General features: G+C 46.2%; 1 protein-coding gene across 1 annotated transcript in view; it reads left to right on the top strand.

Annotated features, from left to right (window-relative positions):
• ACER1 (alkaline ceramidase 1) overlaps window positions 1-16,743 on the top strand; it is a 35,256-nt gene that overhangs the window by 1,736 nt on the left and 16,777 nt on the right. The window lies entirely within an intron of this gene.

Genomic DNA, 16,743 nt, shown 5'->3' on the forward strand with positions numbered 1-16,743 from the left:
GACAGAAATGGAAAAAAAGGGGCGCCTGGGTGGCTCAGTCCTTAAGCGTCTGCCTTCGGCTCAGGGCGTGATCCCGGTGTTATGGGATCGAGCCCCGCATTGGCCTCCTCTGCTGGGAGCCTGCTTCTTCCTCTCCCAGTCCCCCTGCTTGTGTTCCCTCTCTCGCTGGCTGTCTCTATCTCTGTCAAATAAATAAATAAAATCTTAAAAAAAAAAAAGGAAATGGAAAAAAAAAAAAAGCAACTTTTAGGACACCTGGGTGGCTCAGTTGGTTAAGCGTCCGCCTTTGGCCCAGGTCATGATCCCAGGGTCCTCGGATTGAGTTCCGTGTCAGGCTCCCTGCTCAGCAGGAGCCTGCTTTTCCCTCTCCCTCTGCTCTCCCTGCTTTTGCTCTCTCTCTCTGTCAAATAAATAAATCTTTTTTAAAAAGCTACTTTTGAACAGTCCCTGGCACTCAGCTAGTTAATGTTACCTTATTCTTGCCCGCTTTGTTTGTGTAGCATGTTCTCAGTAAGTGGGTAGGACATGTAAGGGGTAGGACAGGAGGGATGGAGGGATGGAGGGACGGCGGGGGGGGTGGGTATTTTGACTCTTGGCTACAAAATCAGTCCATTCTGCTGGTTTTAGGTTATTACTCTGTGGTCAGGGAGAAGCTCTGATCACTGTTACCGGTTCTTAGATGCATGCCAAACAGGCCTGTGGAAATGGATAGAAATTGAAAATTACAAAAAGAAATGGCAAACCAAGGACTGAAGAGGCTGAGGGTAGATGCATACTCCTGTAAACAGCTCCCAGACATCGCTACAACTTCTCTGGAAACACAGTTGACGCCACGTCTCAGATTCACATAGGCTACTTCTAGTTACTCGTTTTTAGGAAATGATCAAAGGTGAGCACCAAGAGTTGGTCATAAGCCTGTTTATGGCAGAGCTGTTTACACACCGTGATAATCGTCGTTTCGGTTAGCTAGTGCCGCGTAACAAATCATCCCTTACACCTAGAGGTTTCAAACAGCCGCAGCTTATCACTTCTTACAGTTGGGGAATCCGGCCTGGGCTTCTGTGATTGTTCTCTATGTGGGGTTTGTTGGGGCTGGAAAATCCACAGGGAACATTCTACAATCACATATCAGGAGCCTCACCTCCATTGGCTGGGCATCTCTCTCCCACCACGTGGCTGCGTGGGCTTCCTCACGGTATGGTGGTCTTCGTGTCTCACATGACAACTGGCTCCCAAGAGAGAGGAGGCTGAAGCCACTTGTCTTCTTAAAAGCTTGGCCTGCAAGTCACATGGCAGCTCTTTGCCACAGTCTGTCAGTCAGAGCAAGCCACATGGCCAAACCAAAATTCAAGGGGAGGGAAAGGGGACATTGACTCTCCGTGTGAGATGTGGCAGGGGTCCTGGGATTGAATCCTGCATTGGGTTCCCTACTCAGTGGGGAGTGTGCTTCTCCCTCTGCCCTTCCCTCTGCTCATGCTCTCTCTCTCTCTCCCTCTCTCAAAAATAAATTTTAAAAATCTTTAAAAATTATCAAGTATTGATATTATGGAATATTACTGGTATTTACTTTTTTAAAAAAGATTTTATTTATTTATTGATAGAGAGTGAGAGCACAAGCAGGGGGAGTGGCAGGCAGAGGGAGAGCAAAAACAGATGTATATGTTTTTAACCAGTTCCTTGTTGATGGATGTCTGCATTGTGATGAAATTTCTTTCTCTTATTGAATTTGACTTCTGTTTTAAAGGATTTTATTTATTTATTTGAGAGAGAGTGCAAGAGAAGGAGAGCAAACATGAGCAGGGGAGAAGGGCAGAGGGAGAGGGAGAAGCAGGCTCCCCGCTGAGCAGGGGGTCCGATGCGGGGCTTGATCCCAGGACTCTGGGATCATGACCTGAGCCTAAGGCAGATTATTAACCAACTGAACCACCCCAGGCGTCCCCAGATTTGTCTTTTAAAGACACTCCTTGCCTTGGAGAGCCCTTGGCCTCAGTCCTGTACCCTCCTCTTTATCCACACCCCCTCAATAATCTCCTCTGGTCTCTTGGCCTTAAATACCTGCATATCTGATGTTTCCCAGGTTGGTGAAATCTTTGCTCTCCACCCCTGCCCCAGGAATGGGTTGAAGTGAGAGGAGACTAAGGAGGGTCTGCCAGTCAGAGAAGTGGGGAAGGGGGCAGTCACACGTCCAAGGAAAGCAGTGGATAAGCAGAAGAGCAAGTCTGGGAAGGGCATAGGTTGTTGAGATCTGCCATCCGTTTCAGAAGCATCAAATGCTTTGGGGAGCCATTTTAGTAGAGAGAGGAGTCATTTAAGTGGGGTGTCAGCAATAAAAATGATGTCATACATTCATTTTTATTGATGTGAAAAGAGTTCCATGGTATAATTTTTAAAAAGTATTGGAGTATAGCATATGCTCAGAGAAGTTCACATCTTAACTGTGTAGCCCAATGATTTTTTTTCACATGGATGTACACCTGTGTAACCATCACCCTGTTCAAGATCTAGAAAGTTCCTTCATGCACCTTCTCAGTCAGTGTAGCCTGGATACTCCAAGATACCACCATTTTTATTCCCTTGATGTTATATCTAAGGGGGAAAACAAGCAGGTAATTAGATAATGTAGACTACGTAATTCAAAGACCACAACTCTGTACATCTCTATTTTTCTCTCTTCTCCTTCCCCGTCCATCTTGTTTTGAAGCCCACTCTATTGAAGTATAATGTTTGTATAATAAAATATGTCCATTTTAAATGTACAGTTTGATGAGTTTTGACAAAACTGTGTAATGACTGTCACAGTCAAGAGAGAGAACATTTCCATGACCCCCCAAAGTCCCTTGGTCCCTTTGCAATCAATCTCCCTCCCATCTCATCCCCAATCATTGGTCCAATTTTCTGTCACTCTAGATTGGATTTCCCTTAATTAGAATTTCATAAAATGGAATCACGTAGTATATAGTCTTTGGCTTCTTTCATTCACCATTATGTTTTGAAATTCGCTATGCGATTGTGTATATGCATTGATTCAATCCTTTTCATTGCATGGATGTGCTAGGTGTACTAGAATTAGTCCATTCACCAAACGATGAACATTTGGGTTGTTTCCAGTTTGGGCTATGGTAAGTAAAGTTGCTCTGAACGTTTGTGTACAAGACTTTGTGCAAGCATACATTTTTGCTTCTCTTGCGTAAGGATCAAGTGGAATGGCTGAATCAGGTAGGGGGTGTAACTTTTAAGAAAACTGCCAGTCATTTTCCAAAGTGGTTCCACCATCTTATATACCCAGCAGAGATGTATGAGCGTTCCAGTTACTCCATATCCTCTACGTCACTTTCTAGAGACAGGTTGTTGTTTTAAAATCTTAGTTCATCTGATGGGTGTGTAATGGTATATCCTTGTGGTTTTAATGCTCACTTCCCGATGATTAATGATTTTAGGCATCTCATCATGTGCCTTTTGGCCATCTCTGTGTCTTCTTTTGTGAAGTGTGGGTTCTGAGCTCTTTGTCATTTGTCTTCTTCTTATTGAGTTGCAGGAGTTCTGTGTGTGTTCTGGAAATAAGCCCTTTGTGAGATGTAAGCATTCCAAATATCTTCTTCCAGTTAGTGGTATGCCTTTTCATTTTTTAGTAGTCCTCCTCAAATCTTGAAATGTTTCAATCGTGTCCTCAGGAAATCACAATCCTTCCTAAGCAAAATTCCCCGTATTCTCAACCTCTTGACAAAACATGCTCTTTACCTTCTCCCCCAACAGAAGCTTGGCTCTCCCCCAAGGACTGTGAGGCTCTAGGTCATGGCTGTTTTCTGTCCCAGCTCCTCACACCCTTGTGCCCCTTGGGGTGAGGCAGGCGCCCTTCCTTCATCATGGCTTCTAACCCTTCTCTGAAACTCTGCGGCTTTGACTCTCTGGTCACCAAACAATACCCACAGCTTGTTTATCTTGCTTGTTTATCTATTAGCCTCAGGTGATGTCCTCTCATCCCTTCACTATTGTATGTCCTGGTTTATTTTTCCTTTCTCGAACACTTCTCTGGGCATAATTCTTAGTGACTTCAGCATCCACACAGACCAGGGTTTCCCACCCTCGGTACTGCTAACACTTTGGGCCAGACCATTTTTGGTCGTGGGGTCTGCCTGTGCACTGTGGGATGTTGAGTGGCATCTCTGGTCTCCACCCACTCAATGCTAGTAGAACAACTCCCTGGGGCGCCTGGGTGGCTCAGTCGTTAAGCATCTGCCTTCGGCTCAGGGTGTGATCCCGGCGTTCTGGGATCAAGCCCCACATCAGGCTCCTCCGCTATGAGCCTGCTTCTTCCTCTCCCACTCCCCCTGCTTGTGTTCCCTCTCTCGCTGGCTGTCTCTATCTCTGTCAAATAAATAAATAAAATCTTTAAAAAAAAAAAAAAGAACCACTCCCTGACACCCACCACCAAAGTGTGACAACCAAAAATGTCTCCAGATATGGCCAAGTGTCCACTGGAGGCAGATTCACCCTTGGTTGAGATCCAGTGAGCTTGATGATCCTTCTCGGTATGCAACTTCCAATTCCTTCCGCTCTTCTCTCCCTGTCACCTTGTCCTCCACTCTACCTCAGCCCCCACCTCTCATGGTCTTATTTTAGACCTTGTCATTTCCAAAAACTGCATCACTTTCCGTGTTCTCAAGCACCCTACTCACCAACCCACACTTCTTTTCTTTCTTGCTCGTTCCATTTGGTATTCCTATCCAAAGAATCCTTTAGCTCTGCCAGAATTTATAATCCATGAGCCCCCCCCCACCCTTTTCCCTTGTCCCCTCATTCTGTTGAGAGCCAGGGGCTGTCATTACAATCACACCTTGATCTATGTCCTCAACTCCCTCATCTGCCTCTTCCTTCATCACATTTATGTGGTCAGACAGCCAGATTAAAGCCAGCCCCCCATCTACTCCTCACCCGTACCAGGGAAGCCTCATACACAGCCATGCTGACTGGCCTCCCTTGAGGTTTTTGACCACAGATCTGCTGCCCAGTGATCCTACTATGTGCCCTGGTCCATTCACTCATCCACTCTCTCATATGGTAATGTCCCACCTTGCCTTCTCCCCTCAAACCTCGCCCTTCCTCCTGACTCTCAGTTCTTGACCTTGCCTCCTGTCTTCTGCAAAAACAAAGCCACAGAAGGTTAACTTCCATAGCACTTAGGCCATCAACATTGCCTTCTTTCTTGTTATGATGACGGAGCTGTCCAGGCTCCCGGCCAAGGCCAACTGTCTACCTACATCCTGGATTCCATTCCACTCAAGGTCATCACTCTAAATAAGTCTCTGCTTTCTCTTACTACATCAGATGTTCTCTCTCTTCTTGATTATTCCCATTAGCTTATAAACATGTGGTAATAGCTCCCATCTTAAAAAAACGTAGCCATGTGATCCCACAATGTTCTTCAGTTATTACCTTTACAGAAAAAAACATCCTTCTAAGAGTTGAATCTCTTCTTGGTTTCCACTCCTTCACTTTTCATTATCTCTTGAACCCACTCTAATTGGGCTCTCCCGTCACAACTCCACTGAGACACCAGCTGTCAGGGTCACTAATGGCTTCCAGATGGCCACATTCGATGACCAATTTCAATAGCCAAATCAAAGGTCACACAAGGGAATTAGAAAATACTTGGAGAAGAACAAAAATGAAGACATAACATCAAAAACGTATGGGATGCAATTAAAGCAGTGCTTAGAGGGAAATTTTTAGCTGTAAATGCCAATATATATTAAGAAAGAAGAAAGATCTCAAATCAGGGCCCTAAAGTTACAACAAACTCAATGGTCAGTCATCAGTTCATTGTGTTGTTAGTCCTGTTAGCAGCTTTGACACAATTTACCACCCCCTCTTTTTTTTAATTACAGTAAACATATAGATAATAGAAAAATTACCATTTTAACCGTTTTGAAGTGTACGGTCTGTGGCATTAAGCACATTGACGTTGTGCCGCCGTCCCCACCGCGCTTTGTTTATTCATCCACTCATGGGCGCTGGGCCTCCTTCCACCTTTCGGGTATTATGAGTCATGCAGCTGTGCACGTGGGTGTGCACGCATCTTCGAGACCCTGTTTTCAGTCCTTCTGGGTGAGTACCTACGAGTGAAGGGGCTGCATCACGTTGTCATTCTGTTTTCAGGTTTTCGAGTCACTGCCATATTGTTTCCCCTGTCTCAGTCTTCGAACCTCATCTTTTTTTTGTTTGTTTTTGAAAGGGAAATTAGCAAGTGTCAGTGACGTGTTAAAGACATGTCTCACCAAACTGAGCTTTTCTCCTGAGCATAATCAGAAGAATCAAACAATTGGGGGGCCTGGGTGGCTCCGTTGGTTAAGCGTCTGCCTTTGGCTTAGGTCATGATCTCAGGGTCCCGGCATCAGGCCCCACATCGGGCTCCCTGCTCAACCAAAACTGGGAAAGCCCTGAGCAGACAGGGATGAGTTATTGACCCTACCGGGAACTTGTCGCCCTGCTCCGTGCTCTGGGCAGCACTGTCTCAACCCACCAAGTCAGTTTCAAGATGGAAAAACAAAATCTGCATGAATTTCCTAGAGCTGCCGAAGTACCACGGACCTGGGGGCTTAAACAACAGAACTTTATGGTTTCCCAGGGCTGGAGTCTGGAAGTCTGAGATCAAAGTGTCGGCAGAGCCCTGCTCCCTCAGGAACCTCTGTAGGGGAGCGTTCTTCCTTGCTTGTCCCAGCTTCTGGTGGTTTTCCGGCCATCGTTGGTCTCGCTTGTAGACCCATCACTTTAATCCCGTGTCTCCACGTGGCATGCTCCCTGTGTCCCTTCACACTGTCTTCCCTCTGTGTGCGTTTCTATCCAAATTTCCTCTTTTCTAAGGATACCAGTCATATGGGTTACAGCCCATCCTGATGACTTCATCTTAAGTTAATCACCTCTGTAAAGACCTTGTCTCCAAATAAGGTCACATTCCGAGGTCCTGGGAAGTTACTACTTCAATATACCTTTTTTGGGGGGGTGGGGGACACCATTCGATTCATAACTTAGGCTTTGGGGGTGGGGCTCTCCTCCCTCCCTTTGAAAGGGAAGGAATAGGCAGAATCTTTCCCTTTGGACCACAGTGATCTTGGCCATGATGTTGGAGAGAAACGTTGAATTTCAGGGCTAGATTTACAAGCCAAAATTCTTTGAACCTTACAATCTGGCAGAAGTCCCAGTTGGCAATATGTTTCCCAAACTGTCACTATTCCCCTACAGGTGAATATTGGAGTACAGCTAAAGGTTAGCCTCAGAATAACCGTTGGCGGTTATCGGATCTCAGAAGTGGAGGCAATGAAAGATATATTTTGCAAAACTCTCTTATTGGAGGGAGAAATGGGGTAGGGGTTTGGTTAAGGAGAAACTTCCAAAATGGGGTTGTCAGATTGAGCAAATAAAAATGCAGGATGCCCATTTAAATTTGAATTTCAGATGCACAGGGAATACTTTTTCAGTAGTTCAGTCAATCCCACACAATATTTAGGACACACTTATGCTAAAACTTATTCGTTGTTTATCTTATCTGAAATTCAAATTTAACTGGGTGTCCTGTATTTTACCTGACAACGCTTCTGCAAATAAGTAATGGAGTTAAGGCAGATTAGAAAGCAATTCTGATGGATTTCTTGAAACTTCGAAGCCACTTGGGGATGTGGTTGAAGCAGAAGCAGTTCATGTGCTCTGAGAATGGTCCTCGTGGGGTTTAGTGATCTCTTCCTTTTGTTGGCCTGGAGTATTGGGAAGGAAACAGGAAGGAAGCACGCTGACCCCGGTAAAAACCTCTGTGCAACTCTTACTAGAGGCAGCCTTTCCCTCCGCCCCTCCCGCTGGGATGACCTGGAGATATTCTGGAGTTGGTGTTCACCATTCCTTTGCTGCTTTTTTTTTTTTTTTTTTTTAGTATTTCCTTTTTTTAAATCATATATGCATGTCTCCCTAAACCTAAAGCAAGATTAAAAATAGTTACTGGATCGTAACCCTTTAGCTTCTGGGTCATGAAGATGTGTGTAGGGTCCTAGGGATAAAGTCACGGTGGCCGGGGGTGCACTGGGGTGAGGGGGGCTTGAAGCAGCAGCTAGGTACCGACCCATATTGCCATATTTTAACAAAAGATACCTTCATATAGGTGTGTGACTGCTGGCTAGCAGCCCCACCCTAAATATTATTTGTTTAAGGTAGCCTGAATTTTGATCATTTTATAAACAGATGTACCGTTTTGTGACTTTTTTTTGGTCCAGCGTCATCTTGTTGAGAGTCATTCGTGGTGACACCTGTCCCTGTTGTTCATCTATTTTTGTGTATCCCATTGAATGAAGATACCGTCGTTTATTTACTGAGTCTGCAATTCATGAGTATTCAGGGTAGTTTCAGGGTTTTGCTATGGCTAGTAAGGCTGCTCTGAATAGTTTTGTGTATGACTCCTGCGTCCATGTGTGATGGTTTCTCAGGAGGACATAAATCCAGGAGGGAAATTCCCGATTGCAGGATATGTTCATTTGTGACTTTGGTGAATGTGGTGGAGGCAGCCTGCTCTGTCACAAAGATTCAGGCTCCCTTTCCATAGGGTAGAGTTTTTTTTTTTCTTCCTTTAAGATTTTATTTATTTATTTGAGAGAAAGAGAGAGAGAGGAAAAGAGAGAACAAACCAGGGGAAGAGCAGAAAGAGACCGAGAAGCAGACTCCCCACTGAGCAGGGAGCCCCACGTGGGGCTCCATCCGTGACCTGAGCCAAAGGCAGACACTCCACCAACTGAACCACCCAGGCGCCCTTCCATAGGGTAGAGTGGAAACAGGAGCGACTGCTCTACGAGAGACTACATTTCCCAGCTCCCCTTGCACCTGTGAGTTCATGTGGACTCATTTTGACGGATAGAAAGTATGCTAGCGTAAGGCGAGCCTTTCTGGACTGAGGGGATTAAGAATCCAGTGTGTCTTTCAGATGCTTTCTTTTCCTGCTGGGGTCACCCTGGAAACTGCATGTTGGGGGTGGAGATTACATGTTGACAATGGAAGCATCACCAGAGGGCGGGAGCCTGGGCCACCCGGCGGACAGCCTTCCAAGGTAGATGTGCTCACTCAACGAAATTCGCTTGTGTGAGAAACTTTTACACTTAAGACATTTTCTTAGTCTAGCAATTGATCTGTCCTGCTCAGTACTACGCTAGACCAATGTCGAATCGTTTTCAAATTGTTTGACCATCACTCATTTCCACCAGTCAGGGATGAGAGTTTCCTTCCCATCCTCACCAATACTTTTGATTAGCCAACTTTTTTGGGAACTATTTCTATTGCAACAGAAAAGTCACAAGAATACAATGAACTGCCATGTTCCTTTCACCCAAATGCACCAATCACTTACATTTTGCCATATTTTTCTCCCTGCTTCCCTCCTTCCCTCACCGACCCCCCCCCGCCCCCAGTTTTCACAGAACTATTTCAAGGCAAGTTGTGAACATCATGTCCCATCATTGCTAAATATTTAAGGATATACCTCCTAACAACTAGGACACTCTCTTCCATAACCACAAGTCACTTACCAAATTCGAAAATCTTACTCTGATACAACACGATTATAATACACAGTCCAGGGGCGCCTGGGTAGCGCAGTCGTTGGCTGTCTGCCTTCGGCTCAGGGCATGATCCCGGTATATATATATGTATATATATATATATATATATATATATTTACAGTCCATATTCAAATTTCACCTGTTGCGCAATCCTGTCCTTCATAGCCTTGGGCATTTTCGGATTTTAAACTTCGCCCAACTGTGTCTGTCACCATTATTAACTTAAACATTGTTTTCAAAAATGTGAATCCAGGGGCGCCTGGGTGGCACAGCGGTTGGGCGTCTGCCTTCGGCTCAGGGCGTGATCCCGGCGTTCTGGGATCGAGCCCCACATCAGGCTCCTCCGCTATGAGCCTGCTTCTTCCTCTCCCACTCCCCCTGCTTGTGTTCCCTCTCTCGCTGTCTCTGTCTCTGTCGAATAAATAAATCTTTTAAAAAAAATGTGAATCCACACATTTATTTCAAAAAAGCAGTTTTGCAGTGCTCCCCTAAATGGCAAGCTCGGAAAGTAGATAAACAGAAAGCAATTATAGAACCCTATGCTGAGATGAGTCTGTTCCTTATCCGGATTGTGGTGGTGTTTCAAAGGTGTGTGCGTATGTCAAGATGTATTGAATTACATATTTTAAACATGTGTAGTTTGGTGTATGTCAACTATACTTCAATAAAGCTCTCTAAAAATCAATCCAGAGAAGCCAAAAGGTGGAATTCTAGCCCAGAGGGGGAGACCAGGAACAGAAGGCACTGCAGCACCCAAGGGAGCCTTTCTCATTGGCCAAAACAGCCAGGAAGAGAAATCAAGAGTCTGACTTTCTCACAATGGGGTCCAACGTTATTTAAGGCCATACAAAGATTCCCACACTTTGGGAAACAGTGTCCCCTCCTTGTGTGTGACTCTGGGGCAGATCCCTTGAACCTCTGTGAGCCTCTGCTTTCTCCTCTGTAAGATCACCCTGTGAGGTGGGTGGGGGGCTGTAGGGGGCTGGTGTCCCCGCAATTAAGGGCACTACACTAAAGAAGCAGCTTTAGTTGAACACCCTGGAGCTCCTGCGGTATCTGGGACAATGAATGAGATGGCGTTAGCACAGTGCTTGGTGCTGCCAGTAAACATTAGTAGCCCGGTACCATCCAGTGGAAATCTCGTGTGAGCTACATACGTACCTTAGCATTTTCTAGTAACCACATTTTGGAAAGTAAACAGGAACTACTGACGTGAATTCTAATAATATCGGGTATTTAACCCAATTTCCAAAATACTGTTGTTTCAACATATGTCACGGGCCCCAGTTCAAGTGCTTAGTGGCCACATGTGGTCAGAGGCTACCATATTGGATAGAAAAGCGTTAGACTTGATTAGTATTTTTTACCTGAAGATTAAAGCCTTCAGAGACACTCACCATAGCATTATTATTTTAAAAAGATTTATTTATCCATTTTAGAGAGAGAGAGCGAGAGAGCACATAAGCAGGAGGAGGGGCAGAAGGAAAGGGAAAGAATCCCAAGCAAGCTCCAACTCCCCGCTGAGCACAGAGCCTGATGCGGGGTTCGATCCCATGACGCCAAGATCACAACCTGAGCGGAAAGCAAGAGTTGGACACTCAACTAACTGAGCCACCCAGACGCCTCTCGCCATAGCATTATTCAGAAAAAAAAAAAAAGAAGAAAAGAGCACAACTTCCAACATGGGAGATTGTCTCAGTATACGACAATGCATCCCTTCGTGTAATGGAATATTATACAGCCATTAAAATGACAGTGTGACACCCACTGTGATGGTTCATTTTACGCATCGATTTGACTGATGCCCAGGCAGCTGGTAAAACATTTCTTCTGATGTGTCTGTGAGAGTGTTTCTGGAAGAGATTAGCATTTGATCAGTGGACTGGGTAAAGAAGATTGCCCTCACTAATGCAGATGGGCATCCTCCAGTCCATTGAGGATCTAAATAGAAAAAAACAGTGGGGTACGGGGGAATTTGCTCTCTGTTTGAGAGAGCTGCTTTTCCTGCTCTTGGACATTGGTGCTTCTGGTTCTCCGGCGTTCAGACTCAGGCTGGAACTTCCATGATCAGGCCCTGGTTCTCAGGCCTTCTGATTTGTTCTGAATTATATCAGTGGATTATATTATGTTTTCTGGTTCTCCAGCTTGTAGATGATAGGTCATGGGACTTCTTGGCCTCCCTAATCAGGTGAGCCAATTCCTATAATAAATCTGATGATGATAGATGGATGGATGGATAGATAGATAGATAGATAGATAGATAGATAGATGATAGATTCAGATTCTCTGGAGAACCCTGATTAATACACCCATGTTCGTAGTAGCCCTATTCATAATAGCCAAAAGGTAAAAACAACCCCAATGTTCATTGTAAACAAAATATGGTCTATTCATACAACGGAATATAATTCAGCCTTAAAAAGGAAGGACATCTGACACCTGCTACAACGTGGGTGAACCTTGAAAACATTATGCTCCCTAGAGTCATCCAAAGAGACAGACAGTAGATGGTGGGAGCCAGGGGCTGAGGGAGTGGATGGGAGTTAGTGTTTAATGGGGAGAGGGCTTCACCTTGGGAAGATGGAAAGGTCTAGACACAGATGGTGGGTATGGTTGCACAACAGTGTGAATGTGCTCGATGCCACTCAGCTGTGCACTGAAACGTGGTTACGACGGTCAGTTTTATGTTATGTGTGCTTTACTGTAGTTCAGAATAAAGAATAATTTAATTGAATTTAATTTAAAAGAATTATAGTGAAGAATGCTCCGGAATATGGAAGGATATTAATGACATTCTAAGTGAAAAAAATAGGTAACAAACACACAATCCACCCACATCTTTGTAAAAAAAAATATGTAAATGATTTTTTTAAGCTGCAGATGTCTCAATATTAACAGCGGTTGTGTCTGGGCCGTAAGATTATCAGTGAGTTTAATCTTCTCTTTGCTAGCTTGTGTTTCTTACAATGCATGTGTGTTTTTTGATGCTTATGAAAATTCACATAAGGACAAAAACCAGTCCCTTTCCTACTGAGGCTCATGGTGGGGGTGAGAGGAGAGAAGAGGGGTGAGTAGAGCTAATAGTGGCCCTGCAGCTGAGAATCATGGTGGGGCTGGCATGTTCAATGGTCTTTGGGACTGGTTACCTGGACCAGGTGGCCACTGGCAGCTGATAGAAACCAAGGACAGACCCCAGCTTCAAACCTGGGAAGGGTGTTGAGGGGAGAGAGAAGAATAGGAAGGAGCCCGCAATATAAGAAGAGCATGTGAGACTTTGCCTTGGGTGAGTGGAGTAGCAGCAGAGTGAGAACACGCTGGCAGCCTCCTGGGCACCCCCACTGGCCTCTGCCTCCCTCCTACAAGCCCATGGAGGCTCCTTCTGGGTACTGACCCAGGGTGGGATGCCCATGTCCACCAGAGACAGAGTCCCAGCCCCACCATCCCCACACTGTCCCTATCCCCACTCCCATTTCCATCCCCAGCCCCTCCATCCCCAATTCTGCCATAAGGCCCATCTTCAGTCCCACTTTTAACCTCATTCCCAGTCCTCACCCAGTCTGCAGCCCCTTCCCAGGCCCCTTTTCACCCACTTTCCCTCTCCATTCTCAGCCCCTAACTCTGCTATCCCCAGGTCCTCCTCCTTTCCCCTCTGGGAGGGGAGTAGAGGTCCTTGTTACTGAATTTTGGGATTATGTTCCCTGCAAAGAGACTTGGCAGCTGTGGTTGACCTAAGGATCTGGAGAAGGGGAGATGATTCTGGATTGTCCTGGTGGGGCCCAGTGTCATCCCAGGGTCTTTAGAAGAGGGTCACAATCAAAGAGAAGGAGGTGTGATGATGGAATCCAAAGGGGGGAGTGATGTGCACTAAAATGGGTGAAGGAGCCCGAGCCAAGGAATACAGCAAGCTTCTAGAAGCTGGAAAAGACAAGGGATGGATTCTCCCCTAGAGCCTCCAGAAAGAACTAGCCCTGTGGACACTTTGATTTTAGCACCAAAAGACTCATTTCGAACTTCTGATCTCTGGAACTGTAGGATAATATGTGTGTGTTGTTTCAAGCTACTGATTGTCTTAATTTGTAAGCAGCTGTGGGAGCTCCTCCACCCCTCCACCCAGGATCTGGCCCTTTGCAGACCCTCCCTTGCCTCCTTCTCTCCCCCTAGCAGAGAGAGAAGCCACACACTGGTCTGGCTGTCCTGTTTCCCTAGTCAGCTCTGTGCCGGGTGATTTCCCAAACTCTTCAGGCAGGGCTGGGTGTGGGCACCCGTCACCGCCTTGCTTCCTGATGCTAACTAAACCTTTCACTGAGGTCCCGGAGAGCCAGATCCCAACAGTTGTGCCCTGCCCTGGATTTGAGCAGGGAGGGAGGTCAGAGGCCGCGTACTCCACCCCCTCACGGACTCAGGCTCCCTGCTTTTAGCTGGGCAGGGAGAGGCTGGGCTGGTGTCTGTTTGCTCACCTGGCCCAGCTGGGGAGGGGCTTTGGGGGCCAGGACCACAGCTAAATGGTGGGGTTTCAGCTGCTCTGGGGAAGTAGAGAGCCACTCGGTCAGAGCCTTTAATTCAGGCTCTGGGAACTTCTCACCCCCATACCTGGCATCTTTCCCATCTCCCCAGAGAATCGCGAAGACAGCTCTGGGCACCTGGCAGGGTATGAGCATGGAAGCTTTGACACCTTGTGGGTAATAATAATAACAACATAATAATAGTAGCAATGATATTAGGCTCTGGGCTAAGCCCAAATGTTTGACCTTCACAGACCACCCTCAAGATTTTCATATTGTCCATCTTCCACCTAAACTCTTATATGTTTATAGTTTGTCAAATAAAACCCCTTTAAAAAACCTAAATCAATTACTTTTAAAAACTGTGGTACAATACACATAACATAAAACTGACCATCTTAACCATTTTTAAATGTACAGCTGTGACATAAAGCACATTCACGTAATCCTGCAGCCATTACCACCCTCCGTCTCCAGAACTTTCTCATCTTCCTAAACTGAGACTCTGTCCCCAGGAAGCACGGACTCCCCAGCCCCTGCCCCAGCCCTGGCTCCCACCAGCTCCTCTCTGTCTGTGCCGACGGGACTCCTCTGGGGACCTCCTGGGAGTGGGGTCCTGTGGGATGTGTCCTTCTGGGTCTGGCTGCTCTCGCTGAGCCCGGTGTCCTCAGGGTCCCCCCACATCGTGGCAGGTGTCAGGAGCCCTTCCTTTTTGAGGCTGAGGCATATTACATTGTATTGATAAACCACATTCTGTTGATCCATTCATCCACCAATTAAAAGCCTAAATCAATTACTTAAAAAGAAAAACTACTCTTTATTTTGGAATAATTATACACTCACAAGAAATTGCAAGAATTTCACAGGTCTCCTGCACGTTTTCCTCAGTTTTCTCCAATGGTACGTCTTAGCTGTACAGTTTCAAAAATAGGACATTTACCTGGATGTAACCTACAGATCTTACTCAGATTTCAACAGCCGTTATGTTCCTTTGTGAGTATGTGTGTATGCAATTTCTTCACATGTATAGATTTATGTAACCACCCCCAGAATTATAACGCTGAAATCAATATATTTTAAAAAAAGAAATTTTGTAACCCTGCCATGAATGAAAAGTGGTTATCACCGGCAGTAAGGCAAGCTTATTTAAAAATAAATAACAGTGTAAACGGTGTCACCACATTCTGGCTGGACACTGTTGCCTGCTTGAAGGACTTTTTATCAAACAAAGGGATAAAGTGTTAAGGGGCATACACAGGTATTAGCACCGACTGAGCCCCTCTTGAACTATTGAGTGTTGAAAAGGGAGTGGATTACTTGGCACACAATTCAGAGATTCTCAAATGCAGGTCCATCCCTCACCCAGAGTTGTCTTCCTAGGGAAACACTGTATCTGCTCGCTAAATCTGCACAGCAGCCCTAAGAGAGAGGTACTAGCATTCCCATCTTACAGATGAGGAGCCTGTGGCTTAGAGAGGCAAAGTGGCTTGCCCTGCTCTCTCACTTTCTAGCTGTGTGACCTTGGGTAAATTGCTTAGCTTCTCTGGGCGTCCGTTTCCTGGGTAATGACAAGGAGGTAATGATTGTCTTGGAGCTGTCAAGAACATTGAATGAAGTAATACTGAATGCTGAGCACTTAGAAAAGAGCCTCGCACCAGTGAGTAGTCAGTAAAATGTGCCATTATTAGTATTATTATTCCCACAGGTTGCCTTAAAGTTCAAGGTCAGCTACAATAAGAAAACCGGTTACCGTTTATCTTGGGCCCACTTGGGGCCAGGGAGTGAGCTAAGCTCTAGACTTGCTTTATCTCCGTGTGCTTTTAGAACAGTTAGGTTGAGCCCCATCCTTCCCGTCTTACAGACGAGCAAACTGAGGCTCAGAGAGGTGGATTCACTTGCCTAGGGTCATATGACTTGGGAAGAGGAGGAACTCAGAATTCAAACTCAGGCCTTGCTGACTCTAAAACCAGAGCTTTCCACAGCCCTCGGAAGCCAGGACTAGGGGCCCCAGGCCCGGAACTTTGCAGATTCCTCCCTTCCTAGGGCCCCTGGTAGAAGTTGGGACACTCTAGACATCTGAGGTTTTGACCACCCAAGAGAAATGGCATCAATCCAGCCCAACCTCCCATAACACAAACAGGAAGACCTAAGCCCCCAAAGGTGAAATGATTGGGCAGGTCACGTAGCCAAGGACTCCAAGGCAGCTGAGCCAAGCCCGCTGGGGTGGGCGAGCTACCATTGCCCCTGGTATGAGAAGTAGCAGCACGGAGCTTTGACAGCGTGGAGGTAGTTAAACCTAATTAGTTAAGAGCCTGGAGCCTGGACTCAGCTGCCTGTTTTCACATTGTGGCCTTACCACCCCCTTGCATGCCCTCAGCCAGTGATTTTGCTCTTTCTTCCTCAGTTTGCTCATCTGTAAAGTGGGGAGACCCAGGGTATTCCTCTCAATGGGCTCGTTGTTACTTTCAATTACTGTTCTAATAACAGTCCCCCGAACTCCCACTCCTAGTGGGTAGGGATGGGAGGCACACTCCCTGCCCACGCCCCCCACCTCCGCCCTCCCTGGACGGTGCCAGCCCCTCTGCTTATGCCCAGGGCGGCCGCCACCGCACGGCTAGGCTGCCCTGGTGCAACGGGGAGTGGTTCAGCAG

This window comes from Ursus maritimus, unplaced genomic scaffold (assembly GCF_017311325.1).
Source record: "Ursus maritimus isolate PB19 unplaced genomic scaffold, ASM1731132v1 scaffold_14, whole genome shotgun sequence".
In the NCBI taxonomy this organism is placed as follows: Eukaryota; Metazoa; Chordata; class Mammalia; order Carnivora; family Ursidae; genus Ursus; species Ursus maritimus.